This window comes from Hordeum vulgare, chromosome 3H (genome assembly GCF_904849725.1).
Source record: "Hordeum vulgare subsp. vulgare chromosome 3H, MorexV3_pseudomolecules_assembly, whole genome shotgun sequence".
In the NCBI taxonomy this organism is placed as follows: domain Eukaryota; kingdom Viridiplantae; phylum Streptophyta; class Magnoliopsida; order Poales; family Poaceae; genus Hordeum; species Hordeum vulgare.
In genome coordinates this window covers 277,242,846-277,261,666 of record NC_058520.1, presented here as the reverse complement: position 1 = coordinate 277,261,666, position 18,821 = coordinate 277,242,846, and the positions used below count along the sequence as shown (strand labels likewise).

Here is an 18,821-nt window from a genome sequence, read left to right as displayed (position 1 = left end):
GTCGAGCGTTCTACAGGAGCGTGAAGTCGCTTGAATTGTGGAAGACCTCTACCTGCTGAGAAGGAACTCGGGAGGCATGGGGTATGGTGAAGACCCGCTTTACTCGTCTGGATCCCGAGCACCTGGCCCGGGTTAGACCAGCGAGGCCAAATAGGCTTCTACCTCCCCTGTTATCCACTAAGCAGTGTTTCGTACTTTGTATCCTACAAAGGTAGCAATTAGTTTCCGATAACTAGGCAATCCGGCCATGTGGTACTAACAGACAAAAAATATACGGGTGGATTATGTTATATTATGACGAGACGTAAGAAACATCTTTCGGAAAAAATAGTACCTTAATGGGTTCCATTTTCGAGGTTGTTGCATAGTTTGTAGTCGGTATGGCTATTTCTCCACACAACACGGCCAGCAGTTGTATGATGCGAAATTCCCGAGTAGATGGGCATCGTCCCAACTGATCAAGGTGTATCTCAAGAAACGCTAACTTTTGGCTTTACCAAGTGAGGTACGTATCCGGGTGAACCAGTCGTAACAATCGCAGGGGTGCCCCTCTAGCCGAATATATCAGGAACGTAGAGAGTAAGCACAAGAGCAAGGCAACCCAACATTGCTAAAATATTAAGTCCAATTGATGCATAAAAAGGCAAGAGTCGATGCTTTAAGTCAATATGTATACATGAACAAGTAGGTATGACAAATATATTAAACAACTTCTTGAGGAAGCCCGAGGTACTACTTGATCATTTCGTTTAACACGGATACCTTAATAAATGCTCGAGGACGTCCAGTTAAGCCGAACATACCCCGGGAACAACTAATGAGCCGTACAGAGGAAATATAGAAATGTGGGTGAAACGGGAAAAAGGGAGTGATGGAGAAGGGATGATGACAGTGGTTTAGCCGTAAAAACGCGGAAGGGGAGCTGCATTCCATGGGTTTGGCTCGAGGCGGTTGTCTTCGGAGTTGTGCAGGCGATAAGCTCCTCGTGATAAGATTTCATCTATTATAAAAGGGCCCTCCCATTTTGGATGAAGTTTATGCTTGTGCTTCGCGGGGAGTCGTAGGACGAATTGTCCCATGTTGTATGCCTTTGCCCAAACTTCCGTGCTCTGATAGCACTAAGCTTGTTGTTGATAGAAAGCAGATCAGGCCAGAGCTATGTCGCGCTTGCCTTCTAGTGCATCTAAGTCGTCCTGCCGATCTAACTCGGCTTCTTTTTCCTCGTACATACACACCCGAGGTGCCTCATGTATAATGTCGGAGGGGAGGACTGCTTCAGCCCCGTACACCATAAAAAGGGGGTGTACCCTGTGGAATGATTCGGGGTGGTGTGCAGGCCCCATAGCATGGAGTTGAGCTCTGTGATAGTCTGGCTTATTAGGGGTGATAGACTACTCATATCAATAAGTAATTCGTTCTTTTCGGGGATCCCATTTGGATAGAACTCCCAGGTTAAGCGTGCTCGGCTTGGAGCAGTTCTAGGATGGGTGACCGACCTGGAAGTTGTTCCCGGGTGCGCATGAGTGAGGACAAAGTGCGTAAAAAAGACTAGTATTGATATGTGGAGCCAGTCTAGATCCCGCCGGGAGTAACGAATGTCAGCTGATGTGTCTGGGGCGTTACAAGTTGGTATCAGAGCCGACCCTCACGGTTACACGGATGTTTGCGGACAGGTGCGCAGTCATGTTGTTCATGATGTTTGTGACCCGTCATGGCACACGCATGGCACATGTACTAGACTGGATGCATAGACGTTTGTGCCAAGAGGGAACGCTCCTACGGCCCGACGAGGACGTCGGTTCCTCTGAGTGGTGGCCTCTGAGTGGTGGTATATGTGATAGCCTAGCTTATTAGGAATAGACTGGCTTATTAGGGATGATAGACTACTCATATCAATAAGGAATTTCTTCTTTTCAGGGACCCCATTCGGACATAACTCCTAGGTTAAGCGTGCTTGGCTTGGAGTAGTTCTAGGATGGGTGTTCGACCGGGAAGTTGTTCCCGAGTGCGCTTGAGTGAGCACAAAGTGCGTAGAGAAGACTAGTATTGATATGTGGGGCCAGTCTAGATCCCGCGAGGAGTAACGAATACATCTCATAATAAGCCCGTTGGGTCTTTCAACTTGTCCGTTGGTCTACGGGTGGTATACGGAAGGATAGTCGAGCTTTATAACCAAGTTTGCACACCAATCTTTTACCTCCCGGGCGGTGAAATCGGATCCATTGTCTAATATTATGCTATGCGGAACACCATAACTGTGTATGATACCGGAGATAAAGTCGATTACGGGCTTAGCCTTGGCAGAGCTGACCAACTTTGCTTCAATCCATTTGGTGAATGTGTCATCCATAACAAGGAGGTCTTTCTTTTTCTTAGTCCCCCCTTTAAGTGGGTCGACCATATCCAAACCCCAAACCGCGACGGGACTTGTGATCGGAATTGTCCGAATAGATGTTGGGGGCAAGTGGCATTAGTTTGCAAAAAGTTGACACCCCGTACAACCCTGAACGAGCGCTTGAGTGTTCTCTCGGGCCATGTGAACTAGAAGAAACCAACTCAAAAATCCTTGTTGACCAGGGCCCGGGCTGCTGCTTAGTGACCGCACATACTTGCGTGTACCTCGGCCGAAACCTGACTTCCCTCCTCCTCGGATATAAACCGCCGGAATACTCTTGTGGTGCTATTTTTATATAGCTCACCCTCGTGGACCTTGTAAGCCTTTGATCGGCGGATGATACGTTGCACCTGTGTGTGGTCGTTTGGGATTTCCTTGCGTAGTAGATAAACAAGGAAGGTTCGGTCCATGGCACGATTATGGCCATGAACTCATGGGCCTAGGGCGTTTCTTAAATTGAAGATCCATTGATGACTTGACCGTCATGCTCGCTTGTTGGGGGTACCACATGTGTAAGTGCATCTAGTGCCCCTTAGTGATGTTGGTGGTTTGAAGACTTATAGGTTAAGTAACTAATGTGTTTGTGAGTATACACATCATCTATAAGTCATTGAGGAGTTTGATATATTTGAAGAATATCGACCCCTAAAAATATAAGTATTTAGTTGAAGAAATTGGTCTGAAGCTGAAGAAATGAATCGCGAGGAATCTGCGATGAAATTGATATTCCTCATGAAGATATTGATATTGAGAAGTCCGGTGGTTCCTGAAGAAAATCATTCTGAAGAATTTGAATCATGAAGATTTACACTTTCTGTTTTACTTTCTTCGCATTTGAGTAATAGGAACACCGTACTATTAAAGGGGGTCGAAGTTACACTATGGAATGAATTTCCTCATGATGCTCAACCCAAGCCTAATCCTACCAAAAGCCTCAAGTGAGGAATATGAGTGACATGAGGACTCTCATAGTTGAGGGTTCCGACTGTTTCGATAACCACGCCAAGTCACTGGTCTTATCCACTCCAACGGTCATATTATTTAAGGGCATTAGTGTCAAATCATGTCGGGATGCTCCCAGGCTATAAATAGCCACCCCCACAACCACTAGCTGGTTGGTTGCTCCGTTAGAAACTGACACTTGTCATAAGAGCAACCCAAATTCCTCAGAGTCTTCGAGAGTAATTCATCAGTGAGGAAATACACCATCCACCGAAACCACAAACCAAACCTAGTGATTGAGCATCACTGAAGAAGTTGTTCCTGTGTGGGACTGAAGCCTGTTACCTTTGAGGACTGTGCATCCTCCAGACGGTTAGGCATCATGGTCTAGAACGTTCCAGCAGTTAATTGTGGATCGTCGAGTGACCAAGTTTGTGAGGCTTTGGAAGTCTGCCCTGAAGACTTACCACGAGTGTTGGGCGAGGACTATGTGTCCTTAGCTCAAAGAGAATACGGTAGGGACTGTGTGTCCCGGGACTGGGTGTCCTTTGGTTTCAATACCAAGCCGCTCCAAACCAGATGTACAACTGTCACAACAGTTGGAACTGGGTCATCAACGACTTTCTTCACTGAGAAACGGGTTCTAATTCCTCAACTCTTTACTTTCCCTATATTATGTGTTGATGACTTTCTCTATGACTGTTTGAAGAATTTGCTGAAGACTTTCCTCAACCCCAAATTCTTCACGTTAGTTAATCCTCATCTATATTCTGCGTGCCTGCTCACTTTGCAATCTGTTTTCACATTCTTTACTCTGAAATACTGCGGTTGTGAACGTTTGCACGTCTGATCCTTTACTGTTTCCGCTATAAGTTAGTCATCGGTGAGGAATTTCCTCAAAAGGTATTTCCTCAGTGATGAAATTCTAAAAATCTCCTATTCACCCCCCTCTAGTCGATATAACGCACTTTCAATTGGTATCAGAGCAAGGTACTCCCTTGTTCTGTGTGATTTTGGTTTAACCACCTCGAGTTTTAGTTATGTCGACTGCAGGCATGTTTAAGGTGACTGCAGCATGTCCTACCTACGAAGGAAAGAACTTTCCCTTCTGGCAGAACAAAATGCAAATGCATCTTCAAGCTATTGATAATGATCTCTGGTATATTGTGGAAAATGGCGTCCCCATCATCTCTGCCAGTGTCACTGCGGCTGATGTGAAGAAATTCAAGCAACTCGATTCTCAAGCGAAGAACATCATCGGTGGCCATCTGATCCCAGGCCAGTTTGGAAGAGTAAGTGCTTTGGGCTCTGCAACACTTATCTGGGAGAGACTGCACAAGGTAAATGAAGGAGTATCAACCCAGCGAGACTCTCGTGTTGATATTCTTCGCAATCTCTTCAATCGCTTCAAGAGACATGACAATGAAAGCTGCCAAGACACCTTTGATCGCCTCACTAACATATCAAATGAACTGCAAGCACTGGGAGCTCGAGACATCACTGATCACAAAGTTGCGAAGAAACTGCTGAGATCTTTGGATTCTTCATTTGACACTTAACTCTGATGATTCAAGAAAGACCAGACTACAAGATTCTGGATCCAGCTGATATACTTGAAGGGCTAAATACTCATGAATTCCAGCTAGAAGAAAAGAGAGATCTATATGGACAAAGCTATTCCAAACCACGTGCACTGAAGGCTAGAGAAATTTCCTCATCTGAAGAAGAAGACACAGATGATAACATTTGTGACCCTGAAGAATTTGGACAGGAGCTTGCAATGCTCGTGAGGAAATTCCAGAGATTTACACGACATGCCCAGTTCGGTAAATCTTCAAGAAGAGACATGAGGAAATAAGAATCTTCATCTGAGGACTACAAGAAACGAACCTGTCACAAGGGCAAGAAATCTGGTCATTACATTGCTGATTGTCCCCGTTGGGGAAAGGAATCAAAGAAGAAGAAATACAAGGATGACAGTTCTGATGACTCGAAGAAGAAGAAGAAATCTTCAAAATCCTCATCTTCAAAGCCCTCATCACACAAGAAGACTAGTTTCAGAAAGGCTCGGGCACATATTGGCAAGGAAATGGACTACGAGGCAGAATCAGAGGAAGGTGATGAAGAAGAAGGTTCTGAAGAAGACTCAGAATCTGGACAGGCTAGTCTTGCACTAGCAACCACTTTCGTCAGCAAGTCAATCTTCAATCTTGAAGAAAATCATTGCACCATCCAGACTGATGACTATGCTGATGACTTCGCTCCAACCTATTGCTTCATGGCAAAGGGTTCGAAGGTACCAAATAATGCCTCCACCTCTGATTCAAGTGAATGTGAACCTGATGACTATAAGAAACCCAGTTACAGTAAACTTGCTATCATTGCCACTAAACAACAAACTGCTCTGGAAAAGCTTCAGAAACTGCTAGACAAAAGTGATGATCTGTTGAATGATGAAATGAACCTTACCCAGATCCTCACTGATGACATGAAAAGTCTTCGGTCTAGATTTGATAATCTTCAGGATCGTTATGATACACTCCTCACTGATCATGAGAAGCTTTCCTATGAATTTCTTCAAAGGAAGCTTGATCTTGAGAAGTTGAGGATGTCTCATGATGATCTTCGTATGGAAAATGATTCATTACTAGCTCAACAGATCAGCGCTAGTCAAGTTGAATTTATTCCTCGATGTCTTCAATGCATTGAACGTGAAACTGCTAATTCCTCACCAGAATCTTCAAATACTACCGTTGCTACAAATTCTTCATCTCCACCTGTTGTGTCTATTTCCTCACTTGAGGAAAACACAAATGTTACTGATGAAAATGCAGGGTTGAAGGAATTGTACGTAACAGGCATGTACAAAAGCCTCAAAGGACATCAAACCCTTTGTGATGTGCTCAAAAAGCAGGTCTTGAACAGGAACCCGAGGAAAGAAGGAATTGCCTTTGAGAGGAAATTAAATGCTGATGGATCTTGTTGGAAACCTGAGCAGTATCCCAAAACCTCATGGGTTGCTGCTACTGTGCCTCCTTTTGATCCATCTAATCTAACTGGCTTTTCATGTGAATTATCCTATTCCTTGGATGAGTCAATTGATTCCAACTATAAACTGTTCAAAAATCAATCTGGTGAAGTATTTGCTAGATATCTGCAGGAATGGCCCTCCTGTGAGGAAAATCTGGGTTCCCAAAAGCTGTCTTGAAAATCTTCAGGTGAATGTCCTCATGACACCACCACTGAAGAATCTGAACCCCAGATCAAATTCCTCAGGAGGACCAAAGTCTTCAAGACGATCAAAATCCTCAACTGGTCAAAACTATGCTCGTACCCGTGCTTATGCGTCTAACATGCACGGAAACTACAAGGAATATGATTATGAGCGTTACTCCTCAAATCATTATGTTCATAAATCCTCAAACCAGTTCTCTTCATATTCATATGAGTACTTTAATCCCCCTACTATTAAGCGAAGTGCATTGGCTTCAATGCCACCTTTCTCGTATGGTGCTCGCAGGATGATGAACGCTTTGCCACCCCTTCAGATGTGGGTGGTGAAGAAATCAAACTAATCACTTCTGCAGGTCAGGTCTCCAGATGAAAATCATCATCTGAAGAATTTGCTGGAGACCTGAGGAAATGCTTGATAGGACGCAAGCTAATGATTGATGAAATAGAAATATTTCACACGTCCTTACATTTCTGTTATGATGAAATTACTGATCTGATGAAATTAGTATCATATTCTTCAAATCTGAAGCATATGAGATGGTAAGTTGTACTAATTCATGTGCAGGATGACAAACCCAAGAATACTGAGTGGGTTCTTGATAGTGGCTGCACACATCACATGACTGGTGATAAAAGCTTACTGATGAATATGCCACTAACTCCATCACCTCTGAAGCAAATCACATATGCTGACAAAGGTAAAAGCAAGGTACTGGGACTTGGCAAAGTGGCTATTTCCAAGGATAGGCATATGGACAAAGTGATGCTTGTTGAATCCCTTTGTTTTAACCTTATGTCAGTCTCGATGCTTTGTGATCTTGATATGATTGTTATCTTTGGTAGGTATAGATGTGTAGTCATCATGGAATCTGACAGATCCAAAGTCTTCGAAGGTGTAAGAAGAGGGGATTTGTACATTGTTGATTTCTCTACAGGTCCTCAACCAACCACTTCCTTACTAGCAAAAACCTCAGAAGGATGGCTTTGGCACCGAAAACTAGGTCATGTAGGCACGAGGAATTTGCACACGCTCGCGAAGAAGAAGCATGTCATCGGCATCGAATCAATCAAATTCCTCAAGGATCATCTCTGCCGTGCTTGTGAATCTGGGAAAATGACCAGATCCAAGCATCCCTCTAAAACCATCATGACCACTACACGTCCATTCTAATTGCTTCATATGGATTTATTTGGACCTACTCACTATGCCACACTAACCAATGCAGCATCTTTATATGGCTTCGTCATAGTTGATGATTATTCCAGATATACCTCGGTGCATATCATAGTGTATAAAACTGAAGTGCAGGAAATCTTCAAACGATTTTCTTCAAGGGCCTCGACGAACTTTGGCATCAAGATCAAACATATCAGGGGTGATAATGGAACCGAGTTCAAAAACACTTGTCTTGATGATTATCTTGATGAACTTGGTATTACTCACAAATTGTCTGCTCCTTACACTCCTCAGAAGAATGGTGTCGTCGAAAGGAAGAACATGACTCTGGTTGAAATGGCTAGAACTATGCTTGAAGAATATCAGACTCCTCGTCGCTTTTGTCCTGAAGCAATCAACACTGCATGCCATATCATCAACACGGTATATATTCACAAATTCCTCAAGAAAACCTCATATGAACTCCTCACTGACAAGAAACCCAATGTAAGTTATTTCAAAGTCTTCGGTGCAAAATGTTGGATTAGAGATCCTCACCATAACTCAAAATTTGCACCTAAGGCACATGAAGGTTTTATGCTCGGTTATGGAAAGGACTCGCACACTTACAGAGTCTTCAACAACTATCACAACAAAGTTCTTGAGACTGTAGATGTGCGGTTCGATGAAACTAATGGCTCGCAAAGAGAGCAATTGCCTTCTGATCCAGATAAGCTGTCTCCTGGGGAAGCAATAAAGCTTAAGCCTACTGAAGACATTGTCCCCACTGAGGAAATTGGTGAAGAAACGATTCCCATCGCTGATAAAACCAAGAAGATGCTCCTGAGGAAATTGCACCAGCACCAGTTCCTCAGCCCAGACAAAATCCTCAACTAGCTCATCCGAGGATTGCAAACGAAGTAGAACTTGACAAAATCCTGAACGACATCAACGCGCCAGTTCCTCTCACTCGCTCAAAAGCTTCACACTTAGTTAACTTTTGTGGGCACTTTTCCTTTGTATCCATCACAGAACCCTCAAAAGTTGCTGAGGCTTTTCTGGAACCGGAGTGGATCCAAGCTATGCAAGACGAACTTGTTCAATTCAAGCTGAATGATGTATGGGAGCTCATCAAACGACCAGATCCTCGCAAGCACAACATCATAGGCACCAAGTGGATTTTCGGAAACAAGAAAGATGAGGACGGTCAAGTGGTGAGGAACAAGGCATGACTTGTAGCCGAAGGCTACACCCAGGTTGAAGGAATAGACTTCGATGAAACTTTTGCACCTGTTGCTAGACTTGAACCTATTCGAATACTACTTGCTTATGCTAATCATCATAACATCACCTTATATCAAATGGATGTGAAAAGTGCATTCCTCAATGGTAAGCTTGAGGAAGAAGTATATGTTGCTCAGCCCCCAGGTTTTGAGGAACCAAAGAATCCAGACAAAGTCTTCAGACTCAAAAAGGCTCTGTACGGCCTCAACCAAGCCCCTCGGGCATGGTATGATACATTGAAGGAATTCCTCATGAAGAAAGGCTTCAAACCTGGTTCACTTGATCCAACTCTTTTCACAAAATCCTATGACAATGAGTTGTTTGTATGTCAAATATATGTCGATGATATCATATTTGGCTGTACTGACAAAAGATACAGTGATGAATTTGCCTACATGATGAGTGAAGAATACCAGATGTCCATGACGGGGGAGCTGCAATTATTCTTAGGTCGTCAAATTCATCAACAAAGCAATGGAATTTTCATATCACAGGAGAAATACCTCAAGGATGTTCTGAGGAAATTCGACATGCACGAATGCAGAGGTGCCAAGACTCCGATGCCTACCAACGGCCACCTCGACACTGATGAAAATGGTAAAGATTTCGATCAGCAGGTATATCGTTCTATGATTGGCTCTTTATTGTATCTATGTGCATCTACGCCAGATATAATGCTTAGTGTTTGCATGTGTGCACGTTTTCAAGCAAAACCGAAGGAATCACACCATAAGGCTGTGAAACATATTCTTCGATACTTAGCTCACACACCAACACTAGGATTATGGTATCCCAAGGGCTCCAATCTTCATCTGGTAGGGTATTCTGATTCAGACTATGCTGGTGGCTGTGTGGATCGCAAGTCAACTTCTGGCACATGCCATTTCCTCGGAAGATCACTAGTTTGCTGGTCCTCAAAGAAGCAGAACTGCGTATCACTCTCCACTGCCGAAGCTGAGTACATTACTGCTGGTTCTTGCTGTGCTCAATTGCTATGGATGAAGCAAACCCTCAAGGACTACGACATCAACATGAAGAATGTGCCTCTCTACTGTGACAATGAGAGTGCTATAAAGATTGCATACAACCCAGTACCACACTCGAAGACCAAGCACATCCAGATTCGTCATCATTTTCTTCCGGACCATGACCTCAAGGGCAATATCCTCATCGACCATGTGAAGACTGATGATCAACTGGCAGATATCTTCACTAAGCCCTTGGATGAGAAAAGGTTTTGCAAGTTGCAGTGTGAGCTAAATATCTTCAAATGTTTTGTAAAAACATGCACACATCCTAACATTTATGCAAAGTTGATGACTTAGATGTGCAACACATGATGAATAGATTTTCTTCAACTAATGAAGAATGTCAATCTGAATGTGAAGAAATTAACGAAGAAATTGATTCTCAGGGCCCTACGACAATTGTACGCGGCGTGTGTAATCAACATTCTTATATGGTGGGTCACGCCACCGCCCAATGTGAAATTCCTCAAGTTGATTTTCTTCAAATGCTCTATTTCCTCACAATGTGTTTTTCTTCAAAACATCTGTTCTTCATTGTGATGATTTATTACAAAATCTTCAAAAACACTTGATGACTTTCAGTTGACTAGATAGACTGTGATTTCTAGTCCTCAACAGCATTCACTTAATGCTATTTCTTCAAGTTGATGTTTCTGCTAAGTGAATGTGATCGGACCCTACTTTCCCTCTATGCTATACTTATCGAGTCTATTCAATTCTTCATATCCGTTCTACTTGAAACTTTGTTCAAAATCCTCATTGCATCCTTGTCAGCTGATGATTTTGTAACGAAAATCCTCAAATATTCAAAATTTGTTTCATTAAAGGCAGAGTAACTGAACCCCCACTTCTCACGATCGGATAACCACGATCTCCACTATCTCCACCGCATCGTACGGGAGCTACACGTGTCCTGCGGAGACGTAGAGGCAGGGGCTATTTGGTCCGACATTCTCGCGCCAACAGTAACTTTTGTGTATAAATATGTCCTTATCCCCCTCGGCATCCTCTTCTTCGCCTCATCGCTCTCCTGCCACAGCACACTCCACCGAACCCTAGCGCCACCGCTGGTAGTCTCGTCGCCGGTGAGGAAGAGCTTCACTGCCTCGACTTCTCCGTCGTCGGAACCACATCGGAGTCGGACCATCTTCGTCCGCCGCCGCCGTAGACGTCCTCTGTCGCTGAGTTAGGGTGCATTGGACACTCGAACGAAGAGCCTCTCCAACACAAATTTCTGTGTTCTTCGTGCGCACCTTCCAGGGTAAATATATCCCATTTTTACAGCAGATTAGATCTGAAATTTTACATCTTCTATGTGAAATCTGTTTTTCCTCAAGATACGATGCGCACATGATTCCTCAAACACTACCTATCACCACAATCATTGATGAACTATGCTAAGCATCTAAGATTTTCACGAGATTCCTCAATTGTGCGAATTTTCGGATCTGTACAACTCTGGAACCCAAGAACATTATGCTTAGGCAAATTCATTGCTGGTTATATTCCTCAAACTTTCAAACTTTTTCATTTTCCTCAAATCTGAGAATGCATATGACCTCTCCAAATTCCTCGCAACTATAGTCTGTTCACAGGTACACACATGTCAGCTGATGAATCTCTCGGTTCTCACCACATTAACTCATTTGCAGCGTTTCTGGAAGAAACTCTTCAAGGCTCATCAGAATCCTCAAGAGTTCAAAATCATCAGCAAAATCCTCAACTGAAGAAAATGGAGGAACACAGAAAACAGAAAGGATGAAAGAAACTTGAGCAAAACACAGCTGCTGATATCCCTGAGGACATTTACTTGGACTATTGCACGCCTGATGAAAATGAGACAATGGCCAAGAGAAAGATACGACTGCAGAAGATTGAACGCCGATGGGCGAAGGAATGGAAGGAGTACAGGTTTGTGACTCCCAAATATGCGAAGAAATTCGCTTTGAAGCCTCCTGGCAGAAGGGCCCCACTTGAGGATCATCAAGTAGCACATCCCTCAAGCCTCATGACAGTTGATGACCATCCAGATGAGAAAGAAAAGCATCTGGCCAAGCTCAAGAAGCAGGCAGAAGCTGCAGTGAGGAAATTTAATGAATCCTCAGCTGCTGCCTCCGGTGCTGCTAAATCCTCAACTGCAGAAACCTCAGGCTCAGAAATTCCTCAATTGCAGTCTGTGCCATCAAAGCCAAGGGCTCCGAAGCCTCAAGAGAAGTCTGCTCAGGCTTCTGTCACAAAACCCTCAGCACCAAAACCCTCATTACCAAAACCTTCAACACCAAAACCATCAGTGCCAAAACCCTCAGTACCAATCTCCTCAGCTCCACCTCCAAAGCCTCAAGAGAGACCAGTACAGAAGCAAGTCGTGAAGCCTACGACCGCCAGCTCCAGCTCCTCACTCCCAGCTGCAACCAGCTCAGAGACAAAGTCTTCAACACCTCCTGCGAAGACTTTGGTAACTGCTGAACGTGTACCTCTGCCCAGCCCCAGCAAAATCATCACAGTCCCGTCTGCATCATAGGGAAGTGATGAATATGATGATGAAACCCTGCAAGCTATCATCAGAAACAAGCAAGAAAGAGTAGCTCAAGCATCAGGCAGTGCCATTCCTCTGGCCATGGACCCCAAGGTCCTCCTTGACTACAACAACATCTGGTATGAGGACCTAAACACTCCAATTGATGACTTGAAGCTTCCGCCTGGCATCAGTCACATGGTGACCACTTTCATCAATGAAGCTAAGTGGAAAGAAAAGTAGGCCAGGCAGGCAAAAGTTGCAAAGATCAAAAAGGAGAAATTCCTCAGGTACAATCTCCTCAAAGTGACTCCTGATGCACTGGTGACAACACAGGCAGAGCTACAAAAATTGACTGACAAGTATGCCAAGCTGTCAGATTGCAAAAGCCTCAAGAGCAATTTCATCAAGCTGGCCACAAGTGCTGTTGATGACTACAACAAGAGAACCGCACCCCCAGCACCAACTCATTAGGAGGAAACTCCTCAAGCTGAGGAAGTACACCAAGAGCGACGTGTTGATGAACCGGCCATTGAAGAAATCATGATGGAAACTTCAACTGATGAACTTGCTGCCACTGATGAGACTGCTCCTGTTCCAGCTGCTTCATCAAAGCAGGCTGATGACTCTATTCTAGCTGGTTCCTCAATACCAGCTAAAGAAACTATAGAGAGAACACCTTCACCAAAAGCTTCAAAGGTGAAGAAGATAATTCCGTCTGCATCAGAGGTGAAGAAAACAAGGGCTGCTGAAAAGGAAGCCTAGAAGAGAAAAGCGTCCTCAGCAGTAGAAGAAACAGAGGCAAAGTGCCTCAAAGAAATTGAAGAAACTGCTCCTCTGGACCCTGTGCCCCTGAATGTCGCTCCTTCCTATGAGATGGTCGTCATTGATGACCCAGCTACAAAGGCAGATGAGGAAATGAAGGATGTCGCCCCTGAGGAACACACTGACGAGGAAATTCAGATAGACGACAGTCCTCAACCTCTCATTCCTGAGATAGAAAATGTTCAAGCATCAGCTGCACCAGCGGATGAAACTGCCTCTGCCACAAAGCCAGCTGAGGAAAAACAAGCTGAAGATCCTCAAGCTGACAAAATTCAACACCCTGAGCACACTCCTCAAGATGAGGAACAGGCTGATCCAACTCCTCCAACTGAGAAAGAAGCAGAAATTCCTCAGCCTGAAGCTCAGCCAGAGCAAGCACCATCTCCTCAGCCTGAAGTACTAGCTACTGAAATTCCTCACCCTGAGGAAAATGCTGAAGAAAATGCACCCGCCCAAGACAATGCATTCATTGTGCTCAACCCAGAGACTACAATTGTTGTCTCTCCCCCTATTCCTCAGCAAAATCTTTAGCCAGTTCAGCGTCAGCCATTCTCCAAGCGTCCCAAGTTTCAGAAAGACAATTTCTTTGAAGAACACATGTACTTCATCGGAGAGAACACTTATGACAAGCCTCAAATGAGGCATCTGAAGTTTTCGAGAAGGACTCAGATGAACTACTATGCCTCTGTGCTCTGTGGACGAAACAAGATATTCCAGCATAGGCATATTCCTCATGTTGAGCTTAAAGCAATACCTTGCCTCGAGCCAGTCCTCAGTGTCCTCCATGATGCAGGTTTGCTCCCAATGTGCTCTGACATATCTGACTGGAACAGCGAGCTTATTCTTCAGTTCTATGCCACTCTTCACATATCTGGCAACCCTGAAGACATCAACACTTGGGTGTTTGACTGGATGTCACAAAACACTCACTACAAGGCTCCTGCTACTGAACTCCTCAGAGAACTGCCCCGTACCAATTCCCTCAGATGGGGCTGTGAAACTTTATGGTGAGCCTGAGCTGCCAAATGGAATGATGGAAGTCCTCATGAAGCCTTTGCCTGAAGGAAAATCTCCGAGAACAACCTTCCTCGTCCACGAGCTCAAGTACACACCCAAGTCTGTCTACAGAATCCTCTGCAATGTGCTCGCACCGATCAAAGGCCATTACGATGAAGAAGATGTTGTAGGCCTCATGAAGAATATCCTCTTCAACCTCATTCACGGTATTCCTATCAATATCCATGATTTCTTCTTGAGGACTTTGGCCGACAATGCCATGTGCCCCTTTGATCACAAGATATATGCCCCGTGGATCATGAGATTCATCAGGTCAAGGACATGCATCAAATTCCACGCTGATTTCCAAAACCACATGGGCTATATGCCTCCTATCCGGGTCAACAAGAAGACTTTCGAGCCCATTGAAGGAAAAGGAAAATCTGTGATTGAAGAAGGCAGCAGGCCCCTTGATAGCCGGTTCAGAGAGCTAGAAGCTTATTCTTCATGGGATGATACTGAGACTCGTCCAGCAAGCCCCGTTCCTCCTCGCGTGCTGAATACCAGAGAGCTCCTCCTCGGTCTTCACCAGAAGGTGGATCGCAACCACAAATGGGTCAAACGCCAGTTTGGTGCCATTGTGAAAACCCTCACTGAAACACAGAACTCTGTGAAGCTCAACCATCACTATCTGCATGAGGTTTTCGATTGCACCTGGGCTACACTTGCACATCTGAAGACTCAGACTCAGCTTGAAGAAATGGACATCGAGCGAGACTTTGAATGGTCGTGGCCTCCCAGGAAGAATTTCAGGCCCATTCCAGTGCCAGACCTTGAAGACAGCTCCTTTTCTTCATTCCGCACAGCTGAATCTGATGAAGAACACCCCGACACTTCTACCGGCCCAAGGAAGAAGACTACTCCCAAGAAGCATCACGGCTCTTCCTCAACCGCCAAGAAGTGAAGTCTTCACGGGCGTTAGTCCTCAGTTTGTCCCTTTTTGTCACTTGATGACAAAGGGGGAGAAACTCGAGAGTTACTCTTCAAGCGGGACATTTTTGGGGCTTATGAACTATATTAAAGTTACAAACTCTTGGCTCTTCTGAAGTTTTTATGTAATGAGTTGTAAATTAAGCCCGATGGTACTCTGACGCTTTTGAACGTTTTTCTTCGCATGCTTATTCCTCAAGTTTTAATGCGCGCATGTTGGAATTCGTCAGATACCATTTGTCATCATGCATCTTCATTTTCTTCATATGATATGTTATATGTATGCATGATTTACAAGACTCAGGGGGAGATCTCCATGATATAAATCATCAATGTGCATTTGCTATAAAAGCAAAATCCTGAAGGTATGCACATCTTCAGGGGGAGTCTCTCTGAATCTTGTTTTCAAATTCCTCAAATGAGTATTTACACTTCATATTTTTTTATTCCTATTGAGGACTTAACCTAATTGTCATCAACTACCAAAAAAGGGGGAGACTGTAAGTGCATCTAGTGCCCCTTAGTGATTTTGGTGGTTTGAAGACTAATAGGTTAAGTAACTAATGTGTTTGTGAGTATACACAGGATCTATAAGTCATCGAGGCGTTTGATATATTTGAAGAATATCAACCCCTAAAAATATACGTCTTCAGTTGAAGAAATTGGTCTGAAGCTGAAGAAATGAATCGTGAGGAATCTGCGATGAAATTGATATTCCTCATGAAGATACTGATATTGAGAAGTCCGCTGGTTCCGGAAGAAAATCATTCTGAAGAATTTGAAGCATGAAGATTTACACTTTCTGTTTTACTTTCTTCGCATTTGAGTAATAGGAACACCGTACTGTTAAAGGGGGTTGAAGTTACACTATGGAATGAATTTCCTCATGATGCTCAACCCAAGCCTAATCCTACCAAAAGCCTCAAGTGAGGAATATGAGTGACATGAGGACTCTCACAGTTGATGGTTCCGACTGTTTCGATAACCACGCCAAGTCACTGGTCTTATCCACTCCAACGGTCATATTATTTAAGGGCAGTAGTGTCAAATCATGTCGGGATGCTCCCAGGCTATAAATAGCCACACCCCACGACCACTAGCTGGTTGGCTGCTCCGTTAGAAACTGACACTTGTCATAAGAGCAACCCAAATTCCTCAGAGTCTTCGAGAGTAATTCATCAGTGAGGAAATACACCATCCACCGAAACCACAAACCAAACCTAGTGATTGAGCATCACTGAAGAAGTTGTTCCTATGTGGGACTGAAGCCTGTTACCTTTGAGGACTGTGCATCCTCCAAACGGTTAGGCATCATGGTCTAGAACGTTCCAGCAGTTAATTGTGGATCGTCAAGTGACCAAGTTTGTGAGGGTTTGGAAGTCTGCCCTGAAGACTTACCGCGAGTGTTGGGCGAGGACTGTGTGTCCTTAGCTCAAGGAGAATACGGTAGGGACTGTGTGTCCCGGGACTGGGTGTCCTTTCGTTTCAATACCAAGCCACTCCAAACCAGATGTACAACTGTCACAACAGTTGGAACTGGGTCATCAACGCCTGTCTTTACTGAGAAACGGGTTCTAATTCCTCAACTCTTTACTTTCCCTATATTATGTGTTGATGACTTTCTCTGTGACTGTTTGAAGAATTTGCTCAAGACTTTCCTCAACCCCAAATTCTTCACGTTAGTTAATCCTCATCTGTATTCTGCGTGCCTGCTCACTGTGCAATCTGTTTTCAGATTCTTTACTCCGAAATACTGCGCTTGTGAACGTTTGCACGTCTGATCCTTTACTGTTTCCGCTGTAAGTTAGTCATTAGTGAGGAATTTCCTCAAAAGGTATTTCCTCAGTGATGAAATTCTAAAAATATCCTATTCACCCCCCTCTAGTCGATATAACGCACTTTCAACATGCTTTTCACCATCGGCTCTTGTGCGGACCATCTCGTCTTGCCATACTACCGATGACTTGAACATCCGTTCTAGGAATATGTTGCTGGGATGGGGTCACACTTTCCCCCTAAGCGGGTGATGTCTACTACACAACTTTATTCTTGTAGACTCGTGTTGGTCCTCCAAACGCAGAGTTTTGTAGGATAGTAGCAATTTTCCCTCAAGTGGATGATCTAAGGTTTATCAATCCGTGGGAGGTGTAGAATGAAGATGGTCTCTCTCAAGCAACCCTGCAATCAAATACAAGAAGTCTCTTGTGTTCCGAACACACCCAATACAAAGGTAAATTGCATAGGTGTACTAGTTCGACTAAGAGATGATGATACAAGTGCAATATGGATGGTAGATATAGGTTTTTGTAATCTTAAAAATATAAAAACAGCAAGGTAACAAGTGGCAAATAGCGAGAAAAACGTTGTATTAATGCTTGTAAATAAGGCCTAGGGTACATACTTTGACTAGTGCAATCTCTCAACAATGCTAACATAGTCGGACCCCTCAACGTGCAACAAAGAATCACTCCAAAGTTCCTACCTAGTGGAGAACAATAAGATGAAATTGGTGTAGGTAGTAGAACCACCTCGAAGTTATTCTATTCAAGAGTTCGTACTAAGATAACATCAAGCTATCCTTTCTATTCAATTTATCTAAGAGTTCGTACTAGAATAACACCAATGATAAATATCAATCGACCCTAATGTTACCTAGATACTCCAATGTCATGTCAAGTATCCGTGGGTAAATTATGTGACATGCATCCAACAATTTCAGAGCTATCATATTCAATCCAACACAAGGAACATGCAAGGAGCACCCTAAGATTTATATCGGAGAACATGGTATGAAAACGTGCAATCAACCCCCATGCCTAGATCCCCAAGGTCAACGGAACCAACAAGTTGATGCCTTAACATATATCAAGTGAATCAATAGAATACCCCAATGTCACTACGGGTATCAAACGCAAGACTTACATAAAGTGTTGTCATACCAATATGCTCAATCCAACATGACGAGATCTTAAAGGAAAAGACTCAATTCATGGTAACTAGATGGTAAGGGAAATACATCATATGATCCAACTATATTAACAAAGCCCGTGATCTTGAGATCGTGCCATCTCAAGAACACAAGAGAGACATAGAGAGAGATTGAACACATAGCTACTGGTATATACCCTCATCCTCGAGGATGAACTACTCCCTCCTCGTCATGGCCTCCGCTGGGATGGTGAAGATTGCCACTTGCGATGGTTTTCCCTCTCCGGCAGGGTACTAGAATCGCTCCATACTGTTTTTTATAGATACAGAGAGTTGCGGCGGCGGAGCGGAAGTTCTCTCTTTATTTCTGGGGTCTCTGGGATTTATAGGATTTTTCAGCGTCGGAATCACGCGCAATGGAGCCACATGGGCCCCACAAGCCATCAGGGCGCGACTAAGGCCTAAGCCGCACCCTGTTGGCTTGTGCCCCTATGGCATCCCTCCTCTGGTGGTTCTTTGCTCCAACAT

At 44.0% G+C, this 18,821-nt stretch overlaps 1 pseudogene; it reads left to right on the top strand.

The window, feature by feature from the left end:
- The first annotated feature begins 5,909 nt into the window (after positions 1-5,909).
- Positions 5,910-17,130, top strand: LOC123441693 (annotated as a pseudogene).
- Positions 17,131-18,821: the final 1,691 nt, after the last annotated feature.